Source organism: Pinus tabuliformis, chromosome 8 (assembly GCF_031772625.1).
Source record: "Pinus tabuliformis cultivar Carrire ecotype Pingquan chromosome 8, CPIR1, whole genome shotgun sequence".
Taxonomy (NCBI): Eukaryota; Viridiplantae; Streptophyta; class Pinopsida; order Pinales; family Pinaceae; genus Pinus; species Pinus tabuliformis.
The window spans coordinates 894,927,885-894,944,435 of NC_142294.1; positions in this window are offsets into that span (position 1 = coordinate 894,927,885).

The following is a 16,551-nucleotide window of genomic DNA, read 5'->3' on the forward strand; positions in this document are numbered from 1 at the left end:
CCCATCTGTGAATGAGTAGGCTTCCTATCCTCCAACATTCTCTAGGACCTCATCTGTGAATGGCATAGGGAATGGATCGTGGACACATGCGTCATTCAACTTCCTTAGGTCTACACATATCTGAATTTCACCCTCTTTCTTATTTTCTTGAACCACCATAGGACTAATCTAGTCTAATTCTTCAACAAGTTCAATGATCTTGGCTTCAAGCATCTTATCCAATTCCTTGTGCACTTTTTCCTTATACTTAGGATTTAATTGGTAGGGGCACTGCTTCACTGGCTTTTTTTCTGGCTTCAAATTAATCTTCATGATTCCCAGATCCCCTACGATCCCTTTTATATCAGAGAACTTGGTAGGAAACAAGTCTTGATACTCTCACAATAGCTCTACGACCTTATCTATTGTATCTTCATCCCAATAGTTTCCTATGTTCACGAACTTTTGTTGTGCTTCTGATCCAATATTCACCCACTTTGTCTTTAAGGGCTATGATATATCAACTATTTTTGCCTTAGATCCCTCAACTTCGCGATGTCCTTCAGGCTCAAGAATGTGGATGTTCCTAGGATCTTCCTCACCATCTTCCATGGTCACATTGTAGCATTCGAGTGCATGGCGCAGCTACATACCCCAATCTGGTTGTACCCATTCAACTGGTTCTTTAGGTATTCTAAATATAGCAGCCTTAATCTTATGTAGTACTTCATCTATACATTAAAACCATCTTCAAAGTTAAAAGTTAGCAAAAAACTTTCTTTCAAAACATCCCATTTTACGATCCCATGTCGTAGCTCTTTTTCCAGATACCAGTTCATTTGGATTGTATCCAAAGTGTGGCAGAAGATATGAACCCACTCTAGTTGCAGTTCCTCTCCCCATGCCCTTGTCCAACAAGCTAAGTGCTCATGTGGATCATCCTTCCCTGTGTATTTCCCCACAATGCGGGTATTAGCATACCCAAACCTCACCTTCATCATTCTTCAATACTCCTTCCAGTCTGCAAAACTGTTCTTATGTGTGCCCCACCAATGGGCAGTCGTAGCTCACAGCACAATGTCTAGCACTTGGAAATGATGTTCCTCTGGTACACCCCTTTCGAATTTGTCCAAAAATAATTTTACATCCTCTAAATCATCATAATAAGGTAAATTTCCTACCTTGGTGGATATACATCATAGTGATTTGATAAGCATGTTGCAATGCAATGATGATACTTCATGCAATTGGTGATATCAATTCTCGAGCTCCTTGTCAAAATCTAAATTATAGGAGCTATCCTTCTCCCATGTAATTCACCCATCTGTCGTAGGGTTTATCCAATCTTCATCCCACGCAGTCAACTTATAGATTTTCTCATTGTCATCATCCTCCTCATAATCTTGGACTGGTTCAGTATATCACACACCTTCAGATGGATCTAATAGCACAATCACCCTTAGTTCTTTCTTTTCAAATGTCATACTATGCTTCTTTAGATTGATGATTGTGTTCATATCAAATGCCCAATCAATTCCAAGTAGTGCTAGATATGGGTTACTGTCATCCACGATCTCGATCACTTCAAAGTCGTCTATGGCACGCACCCCTTTGATATCCATAGTCACTCCATGTAGGTGCCCCATAAGAATAATCTTCTGTTGATTGGCCATTCTCAACTGGATCGGGGACCACTATAGCATTGGTCTTCCCATTCTTTCCCAGGTTTGTTTCAGTAGAACATTTGCATCAGACCCTAAATCAAGAATTACCTGGTCCATTTCATATTCTCCAATTTGTGCAATCAACCTCATTTCGTGACCAGTTCTCTTCTTACTTTTACCCACCTTATGTACTACACGTTGTTTTGGTAGAGAATTTTTCTTACTAGTGCAATTATCTATCAATTCTTACAGTCCTTCTACTACCTTCCTATCCCTTAGGAGTTTCATTCAGGTTTTCAAAAATGATGCTAATAATGACGAGTCGGTCTCCTGCGCAATACTGGTTTCTTCAAATTTTCCCATATTTTGAGTCCTTGAGGTGGACGCTCCTTCATCTATGAAGCTCCACTTTACTTCCATAAATGTTTCCTTCACGTTGTTTACATCAAATCTCGTCTCCTTATCAGTAGCCTTGCGAACTCATACATTAGCTTCTGGTTATTTCCCCTTATCTTCTCCAATAGCTATACCACTTCATGTAACAATATTGACTATGGGCCCATATTCACGAGGCTCCAATCTCATCATCTGGATATTCTGCATAGGCTGCTAGGTCTGAGTCTTATTTTCTTGCATATTCATGATAATCACTAGGAAATCTTCTATAACATGGCAAAATTGTCGACAATATTGACAGGAAGGGTGTGTCAGATTCTAACAATCCCGTGAAAAATGTCATGCTTCCCCACAATAGATGATGTGACCACAACCCCTTCCAGCTCCTCCTCCCCTCCCTCTTCCTTGGCCTTGGAATCCTCTGCAAGTCATAGTTGTGCCTTGATCTTGAGGATGAGTCTCTTCCTTCATTCTATACATAGGTGTTCTATACATCATTAATTCATAACTTTGACAGTGGTGCTCATCATGACCTATAGATTTGCAGAAATTGAAAAACAACTACTAGGGGGTCAGTACAAACTTATGTAGTAGGTGACAATTATTTGTCACATGTTGTCCTGTAACTTGACAAATAGCACACCACAATGCTGCTCCCATGCATGGCCCAGTGGTATTTTCTTGCTTCAAGGGGACACCCCCCCCAATAAGATAATTCTGATAAACCGAGCAATGGTCCTTATCGTTACTATGGCCTTTGCATTTCAAGCACCGGACCTCTACGCGAACCTTAGGATGGGCTTCTTTTCCCTTCTTCAGGCTTTATAACTCCATATGCATGCTGGCCAGCTATGACTGAATCTACTAAACTCCCATATTTGTATCGTGAATGGGCAAAGCTTCCAATATCATATAAATCTCTAACACTTCAGCTTGTGTTCCAATTTTCTGTTGTGACAGTGACAATCTCATATGGGGTAACAACGAAGCAATGTACCAATCCATATGTTGATCATCTATGATCTGCATATTAGCTTGTTGGAGAAAACATTTCAACCTCTAATCAAAGTCCCATGTGGACTCGTTTACCTTCTGTTGGATCTCTTTGACCTATGTCACTAACTGAGCTTGTGACTTAGGCTTCTTGAATTCATTATTGAGCACCCTCTTTGTCTCATCCAGTGTTACATTTGGATACACTGAGCAATACTTAATTTACCATCTTAGGGTTCTATCTTGTAGTGTTGTAACCAGTTACGCTTTCTTTAAATCATCAACTGTAACCTACCGTGATTTCCACATAGCATCTAATACAAAAAAAAATTGTTTAGGGTCTTATGTCCCCAGACCTCTGAATATGGACATCTTCACTGCATTGGCCATATTGAATTGTACGGGTATAGGTGGAGGTGGAGGTGTAGGTGTAGGTGTGTGAGGTGGAGGTGGTGGTGGAGGTCAAGTGGATGGATTTGGTATCCCCACGATACCTTGTCTCACTGCCTGTAGCACACCTAAAGGTGTCCTTAGAACACTAATTTCTTCATCACTGTCAGATGCTCCTAACAAAGGATTGTATTCAGCACTTGAATCTAGGTCTCTTTTGAATGCTTTTCCACTTCATGTAGCTCCTATTAGATCGCTTCTAAACATTAATTTAATGGCATAACCCTTTTCTCGCACAATAGAATTTTAATCCAAGTCTTCAGGGATTTCAAATACTTACCTCTAGGCCCTTTGAATAATCGTCATTCATCTTCACTATAACTTACAGATGTATCAATCGTGAACTCGGTGATGAATCCACCCAAAATGCTATCGATCCAGTAATCAACAACCCTTGAGATCTTGTTTTCTGAAGCTTCCAGGTGCCTTCCTAACTCTGCAGTCCACACGATAGGGTTGTCTATCTTCCACATACCATGGCTATCCGCTAATTTAGATAACCACTGGTGTAATTTTCATGGAAAGGAGCAAAAGAAAATTTCATGCTCGTATGTATACAAATATCTATTCAACCACTCTTCCTTTGACAGACGTGGATTCCTATTTTCCTCAGTTACGAATTCATGCAGCTTCTGATCTATCCACTTCTTGATTTCTTTCTTAGTTTGGAACCATTTATTTGACATCACACATTCCTTAAATAGATCCTGGTCTCGGTAATGGAACCATTCGTTGGCTTGAGGGGTCCTAACCCAGGTTCAAAGTTAGTTGCACCAACCAAAAAAACCTTAAATTGTTGGCCCTTTTGGTAATAGCCCATGTAGTGCAGGCTGCAGTCTCACCCAAAGTAGTATTGGAGGATTACAGAACTAGGTTTTTGCATCCAGAGGTCTGTGTGATGGGTTTTTGTTACTTCTAGGGCTTTATCCCGACCTTCATGAACACTAACCCTATAAAAGCGAGAATCGTAGTAACTCACAGAAACAATATATAATCCTTTGCAGAACACTTAAAACATTCATAACATCATATAAACCATTAGATCTACTACTTTTGTGTGCCAATTAAGTATTTCTTCAGATAATTGCTGAAAAAACAGAGTGAATACACATAAAATTGCATAAGTAAAGATAAAAGCACAGATACTCAAGTATGGCTTCAAAAACAGTCTTTATTGATATAATCTTTCTGTTACAGACTCTTCTTTCCTGTGCACACAACTGAAAAGGCCTGTGCACACAACTGAAAAGGCCTATGCACTCATCTTGCGAACTTACCAAGGTCTTTGCGCACACAGCAGCAGCATCCTTCCCCTTCACCTAAGTACAGGAAACAGACTTTCTGGCCTCAGCATATTTTCCATACAATGATCTTTAATTACTCACTGACTTCCTATAACTTGCTAAGACTTCTTTATATAGCTCCTTCTTTTACAATACCATGGTTCGCGAACCATGGGCGGGTCACAAAACATCCTATCTTCTAACAAACTAAGGGACTAAAGTCCCTTTGACTCCTATGACCTTCGCACTTCACTCCCTCAGAATGCGGAGACTTTACATATTTAGGAAAATTGATTACAAAATTTACCGTAGGGGACCCTATCCCAATAGAAACATCATTGTTAGTGATAATATTATGTGGACATCCAAACCTAGACAAAATGTTACCTTCTAAAAATTGAATGATTACAGTTTCTATGGCCTGTCTTATTAGAATAGCCTCAATCCACTTAGTAAAGTAGTCAGTGGATGTCAAGATCCATCTATGTTGACCTAAGGAGCTTGGATGGATTTCACCAATGAAATCTACACCCCACTGTTGAAAAGGAACTTGAACTAAAATGGGTTTCAATGGTAAAGGAAAAATCTTTCTCTTGCCTTCAAAAATTTGGCATTGGTGGCAAGTGGTAATCTTCTTATGCACATCTACAAACAAGATAGGCTAATAAAAACCAACCGTCGGGATTTTGTTGGTTGTGTTCTTCCAATAGAAATGGCCCCCACAGTCCCCTTGATGAAACCCTTCCATGACCCTGTCTGCTTCATCTTTCAACAAACAATTTAGAAAAATACCTCCAACATTTTTCTAATATACAATCTGATTTAAAATATAGAATTTCATAGCTTTCATTTTTAGAAACCTAGATTTTGTCTTTATTAAACCAAGAGGAGCTTGTAAATTTTATAACACAAAGATAATGTATGCACACCATGGAGAGGTAGCAACGGCCTATGATACCTGTGGAGTCACCAACTCTTTTTGTTCATCAAGTGCAACTATAAAATTAATATCTAGTGCATGAATATTGTTCTTAGCCATTAGCTTAACCAATCCCTGACCTTTGATGAGCTTGGTAGGTCTGCTCCCAATGTCATATTATAGGATGACTACAATCCATTTTCCTCTCCTTCCATCTGGGTTAGTTTGTGTCAGAATATCCTTTACCACAACACTTGGGACAAATGCAATGATATGAGAATGTAGGATGTAAACTATAAACTCTTTCAATTCCTTCGCCAAATAAAAGGCTTCTTTCCCCATGATGTTATAGTTTAATGAGGAGTCCCTTAAAGCTCCACTAAAAAAATCTATGGGTTGTTCATATCCTTCACTATTTTTGTGCGACAAAACAACTGCAATAGTATGCTCAGATGCAAAAGAAGAAATCATAAAATCCTTTGTAAAGTCAGGGCTTATCAAAATAGGAGCAATGGTTAAAGCTAATTTCACTTCACTAAAATATTTCTTGGCTTCAGTATTCCATTTTATTCCAATATCTTTCTTTAACATGTCTGTAATGGATCTTAAGATTTCAACAAAGTTAGGAATAAATCTTCTGAGTAAATTTATCCTACCAATGAAGGATTGAACTTCTTTCTTGTTTCTGGGAGGGTCAAATTTTAGTATGGCTTTGACTTTGCTGGGGTCTATTCTAATACCTTATTTTTAAATGATATGACCTAGAAGTTTTTCCCTCCCCTAAACCAAAAAGAGTTTTCTTAGGGTTTAAGGAAATACCATATTTTCTGCATTTTCAAAAACCTTTATTAAATGCAATAGGTGTTCTTCATCTGTTTTTGAAAATACAGTTATATCATCTACGTAAATCACAATGAATCTATCTATTTCATAGGTAAATTCTATGTCCATTGCTCTTTAGAAAGTTCCCCCAGCATTCATAAGGCCAAATGGAATTTTTACATAAATAAAAGTCCCCCAAGGTGTAAATGTTGTTTTGTATTGATCATCAAGATGAACCAGAACCTAGTTGTATCCTGAGAAACCATCCAACAAAGAGATTCTACTGGAACCAACTACCTTTTGTAGGATATGATCCATTTTGGGCAGAGGGTAGTTGTCCTTAAGAGAAACCTTGTCTAGATTCCTAAAATCCACACAGAGCCTGATTTCACTTGTTTTCTTTCTAGTAGGTACTAGATTAGAGACCCATTTTGAAAATATAAGGGGTACAACCATCATTATATCAAAAAAAATTGACTTCATTTTATATCAAAGGTAATAAGACTGGATTCACTCTCCTCAATTTTTGTTTGAAGGTATTTTTATCTTCTATGATGGGAATGGTGTGTTGTATAATACTAGTATCATATGATTTTAAATATTCGTAGCTCCAAGCAAACACATCAGAGAATTCCATAAGTAGCTCAATGTATTTTTGTTTTTCTTTAGGATGTAAGGATTTGGATAGTTTCACAATTTTAGGATTCTCTATAGTTCCTATGTTACAATCCTCTACCTTGGCTCCTACTAGTTCCTTTTTTGGATTTTTGGCTACATCATTGAAGTTAAAATTCTCTTCCAATGGTACCAATCCTCTTGGAAAAATATTGTATTTTAGTTGCAGAACCTCAAGTTCTTCTTGATTGTCATCAGTTTCATTTAACACTTTATTTTTTATTTTCATCTACATCATTATCTGTATCAATATTTACAGACTCAAAATCATCTTTTAATTGTAAAAAATTCTCTACTTGTTTATCACTTCCAAAAACTTGCCAATATCTTACATTATCTGGGGTAGTTGGTCTATGTTTTATCTCATCCCTGTATTTTCTGTTAGGATGGAATGGCACCTTACAAGTACTGGCTGAAGTAGCTAAAGCATCTGCAAAAATATTCCGGCCTCTAGGAATAAGAGACAATTGATATTTAGGGAAACATTAAAGAAAATATGAAATTTAATTTCTATAGGTTTTTAATATAGGGTGCTTGGTTGAATACTCACCTTTAATCTAGTTAATGATGAGTTCTGAATCTCCGTACACATAAATTATTTTTTCCCCTAACCTCTTTAAAAGTTGCAATCCTAAGATTAATGCTTCATATTCAGCTATATTGTTTGTACATTGAAAGTTTATTATGTAAGAGTTTCCTTTAACTATCCATATTTGTGAGCTTATAATACAGACACTTGCCCTTGCTCCTTCCTTGCTTACAGCCCCATCAAATTCCATGTTCCATAGGGCTGTACTCTCTTCCTCTAATTTCCTAGGTTCAAATTTCATTTCCTCTGTTTTTCTTAGCTCAACTTCTAAATGTGAAACTTCCTCCTCTACAGAATCATCATTGTATAAAATAAAGGAATCTAAATTTGAATGCATAGAGTACAAGACTAATTGTTTGGTTTTTCTTGGCTACTAACCATGTATTTCATGAGAGTCTCCCTATATAGTCTTCTTTGCTAACTAAAAATGAGAATGGTAACATAGGTCATATCCGTTTGCAAAGTACCTTGTAACTTTTCTCCCCAAGACCTTGATAGTAACATCCCATACTTAGGGGATATGTCTGCTACTACAATGTCGAAGACTACACATTTGACTGGGATTTGGGCTAAAGTGACACACAGGTCTTTGATGAGACCTAGGCATCTGACCTTGTTGGAATCAAAGGAATACAAATCTTTGTAAGGTCTTCTGATGTCTAAACCCAGTTTTTCCATGATGGCTTTGGGCATTAGATTGTGAGAAGCACCAGAGTCAAGCATTGTGTTATGCAGAATCATGAAATGAATATTCAAACTAATATAGAAAGGAGCCGTAGTTCCATCCTGAGATTTTCCTTCAACTTCAGGTCTAAATAATAACTCAGGTTGGTCATCAGTGAGGTTTACTATGTTTGTGTCTTCCCCTATTTTCAGGGCTTTCATAACTTTGGACATATATACATTTTTATTGATTAATTCTGTTAAGGGAATCAAAATTTAACTTTGGCCAACTCAGTCTCAATGTTGAAAGAGGTTTGAGGTTTTTCTATCTTTGGTATTCTGATCTTGTTTTTTAGGAACCTCTTTTTGAGAGTCATCCTTTATTTGGCTAGTGGAAGGGACATCATTCTGAGTTTTTTTGGGAGGATTTCCAGCTGTCTTTTTTCTTCTTAGATTATATTCCTTATTCACTTCCATTATATCATTTTGGTATCTTTGTTTATACTTATCTGATTCTGAAATGGGGGCTTCTGGTTGGTTAAAAAAATATAATCTATCTCACTTGTTTCCAATAAATTTATCTTGTTTACTTCAGGATCTTATGTCAACTCAACTTCTTCATCGGCATAGTTTTCTTGGAAGGGAGGCATGATCTGTTGTTGATCATTTGGGTCTCTTTGGTCTCTTTGCTTGATTAGGGGTGGATTCCTCCTAAGATTTTGGTTTATGCTTTGAGGGCCACCCTGATTATCTCTTGGAGGAGCTCTACCAGTTAAGCTTATTCTCTCTACCGTTCTTTCCATAGACCTAACTAAGCTATCCAATTGTTGTAGTGGCTACAACAACCCTCCAAAATTTTGGCTCGCATGCAAATTTTGGAGCCTACTTTGGATCCTGTGATGATAATCCTTGGTCATTTGTTGGTAAGTTGATGATTTCAAGCTCCCCTCCTTTATCCTAATGATTTTTCCACGTTCACATATTTTTGTAGCATATGTCATTTTTGAGCATAGCAGTTGTTGTCCATCATGCAAAGGAAATGTTGTCTTGCATCAAGGGAATTGTGTGCATATGAGGGCTTGTCATCACATAGACATGTTTCAAACTCACCTCACACACTCACATCACAAAGGTTTTTGCATCAAGAAAAGGATGTATTACATATTCTATATGGTCTACGTGTCCGTGTGCGATCACATTCGAGTCCTATCAATGTTTGCATATGTTTCAATGATCTCACACTTAGCCATTTTCCCAAGAAACCTAGCCTCATCCAACTTCCTAAAACTATGCGCTTTGTTTTTGCAACCATCTAGCTTCCTCCCTCACCTACTGAAACCCCATAGTGTGTAGAGACACCAACCTCCCCTGCTTGCTGAAACCCTGCAGTGCGCAGAGGCCCCAGCCAGCACTACTCTCTAAAAATGTGCAAAGCAGTCCAGCAACACTGCACTCAGAAATTGAGTAGAGGTGACCTCCGGGGACCCCTGTCTCGCAGCAGCGCTTTGAGCCTCAAAACTACGCAGTGTTTTCCAAGTTGTCTTGTAAGCATTGAATGTATAAATTACGCAGATAGACCTCCCAGGGCCTCATCTCGACAACAGCCATTATCTGCTAAAATTGCACAGACCTACCTCTCAATGGCTACGCGAAAAGGTGACATGATAAAATCGCTTCCAAGGAGTTTAGGAGAAGGACCAAGGAACCAAATGATGCAAAAGATCAACATCACATGAAAACTTCAACGAATGCATGATCATCTTGAGGGTAAGTATGGTAAGTATGGAACATCTATCGATGTACACCTCTTAGTTGAGTTTGCAAGACTGCTTGTCATTATCATATCATCATGTCCTTAGAAACATGCATGTGCGCAAACGTGAAAAGTAATTTTATGTGTTACTTCTACATGTCGTGCTTCTTTTTCACTTGTTCGACCAACTATCGTCTTCTGCATGTTGATTTCTATGTCATGCTTGCAACCATGTTTTGGTCGTGCACAAGGTCTTCACTTCATGTGTACATGTTCTGTTCAATATCAAAGCATCTGTTGTGCTCACACACAAAGTTGTATGCACTATCGTGCAAGCATCATCACAGTCATCCAATGATCAATCACAAGCATCGCACTTGTCGACTCGCACCGTCGATTAGTCATGTTGATCATGTATGTTTGGATGGTTTGAGTCATCTCATCATCAAGTCATGTAAGTGTGTGTTTGTAAGATCGCGTATGCACCTTTTCACTCACTCACACACTTAGTCATTTTATTGAAGTTCTAACAACTGGATCTCCCTTTGACAGCTAGACCTTCACCCCACCATCAACTTGATTGACTGTCACCTAGAACAGCGCAGAAGCACCAAGCAATCCATTTCAAGTTGCACTGCCCGTAGGTTGATCAATCAACCTTCCTGCTAGTCAATTGGAGAATCTGACTCGGTAGTCACCCCAGGACTAACTCCCCACAAAAATTGTGTAGAGGCTGCAAACCTTGCCCGCTTCGCCGACTGAGAAAATTACATATAAAGGTTAGACAGACACCAGTTCCCGTCCCCATCTCCCTCAGAAAATTCCGCAGTTTTTCCAGCCAGCCCACTAGTCATTTGGTTGGCTACTCACCTGTAAAACTGTGCAGATTTCATGAGCAAGCCCTTTGCTTCCCAGCAGTTTGCTCAGCTTAGAAACTACGTAGAGGTGATCAACAGTGCAACCTCCCAACATTAGCACATTTTTTCTTACCAACAACTCCCAGCAGCCCACTGCCAGTGCCCTCTAGGAATTGTGTAGTTTTGGCTACCAAGGTCCTAGCAACCAACTGCCAGTTCCCTCCAAGAATTGCGTAATTTTGGCTTCGAGGCTCCCGCTGCCCACTCCTTCCAAAAATTGTACATATTTTGTCTGCCCAGCCTTCCCACAGCCCGAATTGTTCCTCCCAAAAATTGTGCAGTTTTGTCCTCCAACTGAGCTAGACCTCGAGGACAGTCACTGTCGATCTGGATTGACCATCACCATCTCCCAGTGACTTCTACGTAGTTTTCACCAGCAGTTCCTAGAGCCTCCATCCGAACTCGAAGCTCAGAACCTTGTCTTCTCTCCCAGTGACCTGCATCTGAAAAAATCATGCATCATGGTAGACTAATATGTTTATGGATTTGATGTCATCTCATCATGAGTGACTATAGATACAGGTACACAAACAAACATGGCGCGATGATAGATGGGATGAACAAAGGGAGTACATGCAGAAGGACATGTTCACCAACAAATGAACAAATGATGCATGCAAAGAGATGTGCTCATGAATGGACGATCATGAAAAGATGTGTTCGCGGATGGACGGACGAGAAAACATGCAAGGATGTGTTCGCACATGGATGGACAGACGAACATCTACTTTTCGCGAACAGACAAACCTGTCAAACATGTCAACATACAAAAAAGGAGCAACATGTGAATGCAACATCAATCGAACCCAACGACCATTGAAGACTTCATGCACTTTTCCATGCTGAGGTGAAGTTGTGACACACTATGAGGACATCCATCACCCAACAACACTGCAGCTCAACATGCACACCAGCAGTAACACGAATGTACCAGCATTGTCATGTCGATTCTTGTCATGAGTCATGTCGTCCACATCTCCATTGTGGGCCATATTGTCAATCAATGTAATGTAACATGGAAGTCCAAGAGACCCACTTGTTATATGAAGAGTCATGTAAAGTTGAAAGGTCATGGAATTCAAATAGTCATGAGGGAAGTCGAACAACCACAAGTGTCAGTTTCACCCTTGGCTATAAATACCCCTAATTTGTACATGTAAAGGACTTTTCACCTCATTTCCTCCCACATAGACATGAGAGTCTATAATATTTTCTTTAAGGAGTAAGTAGTGGCTCCAATGCCCCGCCCATGGGGTTAGTGATGTATGGTGTAATGATGTGTCTTAGAACTTTTTCTTAATTCAAAAGCTTGCTAACAGGCCAGTACATTTTCACACATGTTGTAATTGTTGTAAGACTAATCTTGAATACTTGTAATGCATGTTACTTTAACCTGTGTTTAACACTTGAAATCATTCAATTGTTGTAATAAATATATATTAATGAAAATGTGTTGTATGAGTTGTTAACATTGTCCTACCCATGTCAGTTACCTCCCCGGAAATCAGACAAATCTTTCACATAAGCTTTTTATAACGGTCGTCACACTTGCGCGAACTCCTCCGCTATGTGTTGTACGTGTTATCTTTCCTTGTGTGTTGTGACTATCACATCCATGTGGAATACTCCTCCAGAATCTATGCACATCCTGTTGTGTTGTGTGTTCCTAACATAGGACTTCCTCCCATCGAACTTGGGACTCACTCTAACCCTCTCCCTCTGTAGTGAAATAACCATTGACTCAAGTAACAATAGCAATCACCAGGCACGCGAACCTCACTACTCGAAGACAAAGAAAACCACTCTCTTGTGCTGACAAGCAAGAGTTGAGGCAAACATTTAAGATAATAGGAACCAGGCCATCGTACCGGATGGGATTCCTACACCAAACGGTGTGAGTCGAGGTCTAGTTAGGACTCATACCTGGGAGATCCCCTAATGTTGGCGGGTCTAACACCGTCAAAATTTTGGCGCTAGAAGGAGGGCCAGATGATAGGCTTAGCCCATACATCTGGGTTGAATCTCTTGCCCAATGAATCATACACAATTCATGCTCCCAGGGTGTTCCTCTCATTTCTCCCTTAATCATATATCAATCCCTGATGAGCTTCTGGATCACTTGTCCTTGTTAAATTTTGACGATGAGGACAGAACATCCCTAACCGAGCACATTTCTGATTTTCTTTATTTCTGAAAATCTCATGAAATTGTTAGTGATGAGCTTGTTTGTGTACTCTTCTTCCTCACCCTTGAAGTTCATTCTAATTAGTGGTGTCATACCCTGCCACCTGCTTCTATCCATTCCCTTCTCACTTTCCTCAAGGAGCTCCATCAAGCCTTTGATGAGTGTGACCACCAAGATGTCTATGAAAGAATCTCTCATTTAAGAATGAAGCCTGGTGAAATATTTGAGGACTTTGCTACCCACTTCCTTCACCTATGTCATGAAATTCCTAAATGGTTTATGGACCTTGACTTCATGATCCAAGAGCTGAAATGCTTGGTTCATGTCTCCCGAAATGGTGAACCTCCTGATTTCCCTTCTTCCTCGACTCTTTCAGATCATGAGACACCTCATGTCTCGAAGAGGGTGCCCCCTCATAGCAACCGCAAATCTAAGAAATCTGCGCAGTAGGTACCCCTTCACAATGGTTACAAAGCTAAGAAATCTATGCAGCATGTTCCCAACCCATCTGCTTGGTTGTCTCCCACCCCAACAGAGGAAATTACAGAATGGTTCAAAAAGCCTATGGCGAAAAATCATCCCTCCATTCCGCAACAGGACATCACCGTTCATAACCCAAGTCTTAAGTCTAATTTGTATCTCTGCCATCCTCCATCATATACAAGACATGACTCACTTGAGTGATTTTCTTCACAAGCTAGATGCACGCACTCTCTTGATTCTCGATTTGCTGGCTCAAGTTGTAGTCATGTGAAAGGAAATCTCATCATGCAAATAGAGGAGCAGGACGGTGAAGATATAATCAATTCCTCTCAAAACATTGAGTTTCCATTCTTGATCGATTCTCGATCTATGAATCTTGGTGAAACATCATGCATAATCAATTCTTTCAATCAACCTCCAGTCTTGGGCTATCATCACTCCCACACTTCTGTATGTTGTGATTAACTCCCAAACACATCATATGATCTACTGTCATCTCATGTAAACTCTAACTCATATATGGAATGTGCACTGATCAAAGCAGACATCCATATTGAAGCTTCCTATGGACCTCACTTGCCCGTGTGTCCTATCATTCATAGTGCATCAACATGCATCGAATATATTCCACGTTCTCTTGCTCCTTCACCTTATGAGTTATCTCCTTGATCAACACAAGGCGATGAGATTTTCCATGATGAAAATAGTCTCAACACATAGGTCTATTCCCACTCGTCATCATCTTGTGTGTTGCATGAAGACAACTTGTCAAGTTAGCTTGTTGAAAATTTTGATGAAGCATGTGTCAAAGATGCATGTCATCCTAAGAGCAGTTTTGAAATTAGTAATAATAGCCATCCTCAAGCCATGCATGATCTGGTTCACATCTCAAAATGAAATTTTTCAATTCTAAAAAGTTTCGAGACGTGTTAGGGAGTTGAGGAACTTCAACGTCTGTTGATGGTTATGTTAGGACCTCGCGACTCTGGTAAGCCCACCAAACCAAATCAGATCTCGTTTCTCATGCACAATCTGTCTATTTGCATGGTTTCACTCGACGTGGATCCTCGTGTAAAGAATATTTACTATTTTGGGTGTGATATTTCAAAATTTCAGATTTTTGCTAATGATCGAATCCATGAGTCCATTACAACATGTCCATCTTCATGCACCTCTCTTACATCCAATTCGGGTTGGGAGTGTCCGTCCCTCATTCAATCATGGGACAACGAAGTTGATCATCTCAAAGACTATCTTTATCTGGAATCATACTTATCAGATGTTCTCTCTCGTAATCAGCTCCTTGGTCTTTTTGCAAATTTCGCATGTCAAATTTTCCCACTCATCACACCAGCAATCTCCCTGTGTGATGATGAGTGCACAACCTATCACGTGAATCAAGTTACTCTCATTTCACCACACCCCAAATGATTTCATACAGTCACAGTGCTGGCATCATTTCTACATTTATGTGATGATCATGATGCCTGCGAACTTTTTCACCAGTTACAGGTGGGTGTTCTATCATGTTTAGCAAACAACGAACTTGGTTCCCTCATTCAGAGTGATCGCATGATTCTTCAAAAAAATTCTCTGTTCATGTCAAACATGGAATCTAGCATCTCGACTGACTGGTCTGATTTTCTTCTACCTTGGATGGTTGTCATGCAGTTTATCATTTTCCTAAAATTATATCCAATGACAGTAGCTTCACACACTATGATATTCACCGTGTAACATATTTATTCTTAGACTTCTATCAAGCAAGTGAGTCACTTTGGCCTATGCTAATGGCTATGGAAAGCCCTCACTGTCTTGACATGACCAACGAGAATGACCATATCTATCTATCCATATCATATTCCCATCATGATCCCCTCTCTCGAATTAGGAATCCATCTTCTCAAATATCATGAATCTTTCAAAACAACCATCATGAATTTTATGATCCAATCGTTGAATGGCTCGAACAATCTTACTTAGAGATTCGTTTTGTAGGAAACAAGCTTCAGCCCTTCCTCACACTCGCTAAGAAACTTGGTGCAGAAAAACACACACTCACAAGAGCCCTCCAAGGTTTGTTGAAAAATGGTACTCACATAAGAGGTAAACATCTATGTTGGGTGCTTGTGACACATTCTTCCACCCACAGGTGAGACCTTCTCTCTCGTGTGCAAGTTTGTCAAGTTTTTTCATTTTTTGTTGCACACTATTTTTTATCTATTTTAATCACTTGTATCTTTGTGATTGTAGGTCGGGTACGCCTATGATGGCTTCACTGGAAATTTCATTTAACATAACCTCAACTATTTAGCATAGAAGTAAGAGTAGTGTTTGCTTTCTTGCTTGTCTTTTCTTTCGGTTTCATGGTTGTTTTCTTGCTGACTTGGTTTAGTTTGTTTGCTTGTTTGATTTACTTTCTTTTGTTGTGTTGCCTTTGCTTACTACTTTTGTTTTGTTTTATTTTGTTTGATTGATACCTCTCTATTTTTGTTTTCCGGAAATAAGTGCTGGCATCTACTGAGTTATGGCTTTTGAATGAGTATGTATCTGAAATCTAAGAGACTTGTGACATTGCAGCACTTGGCCAGTATTGCATCCGTCTTCTCTGTGCTTGGTTGTAACCTTCGACCAATGAAGTCTTGATAGAAAATAAAAGCTTTCTGCAAGGGGAACTTTGTTCCAACCATGAAATTTTGTCCACACTAGGAAACCCCATGCCTGTACTTATCCTTCTACTCTGTGTGTTAAAGCTCATCCAACTAGTAGAAATGGAGAAG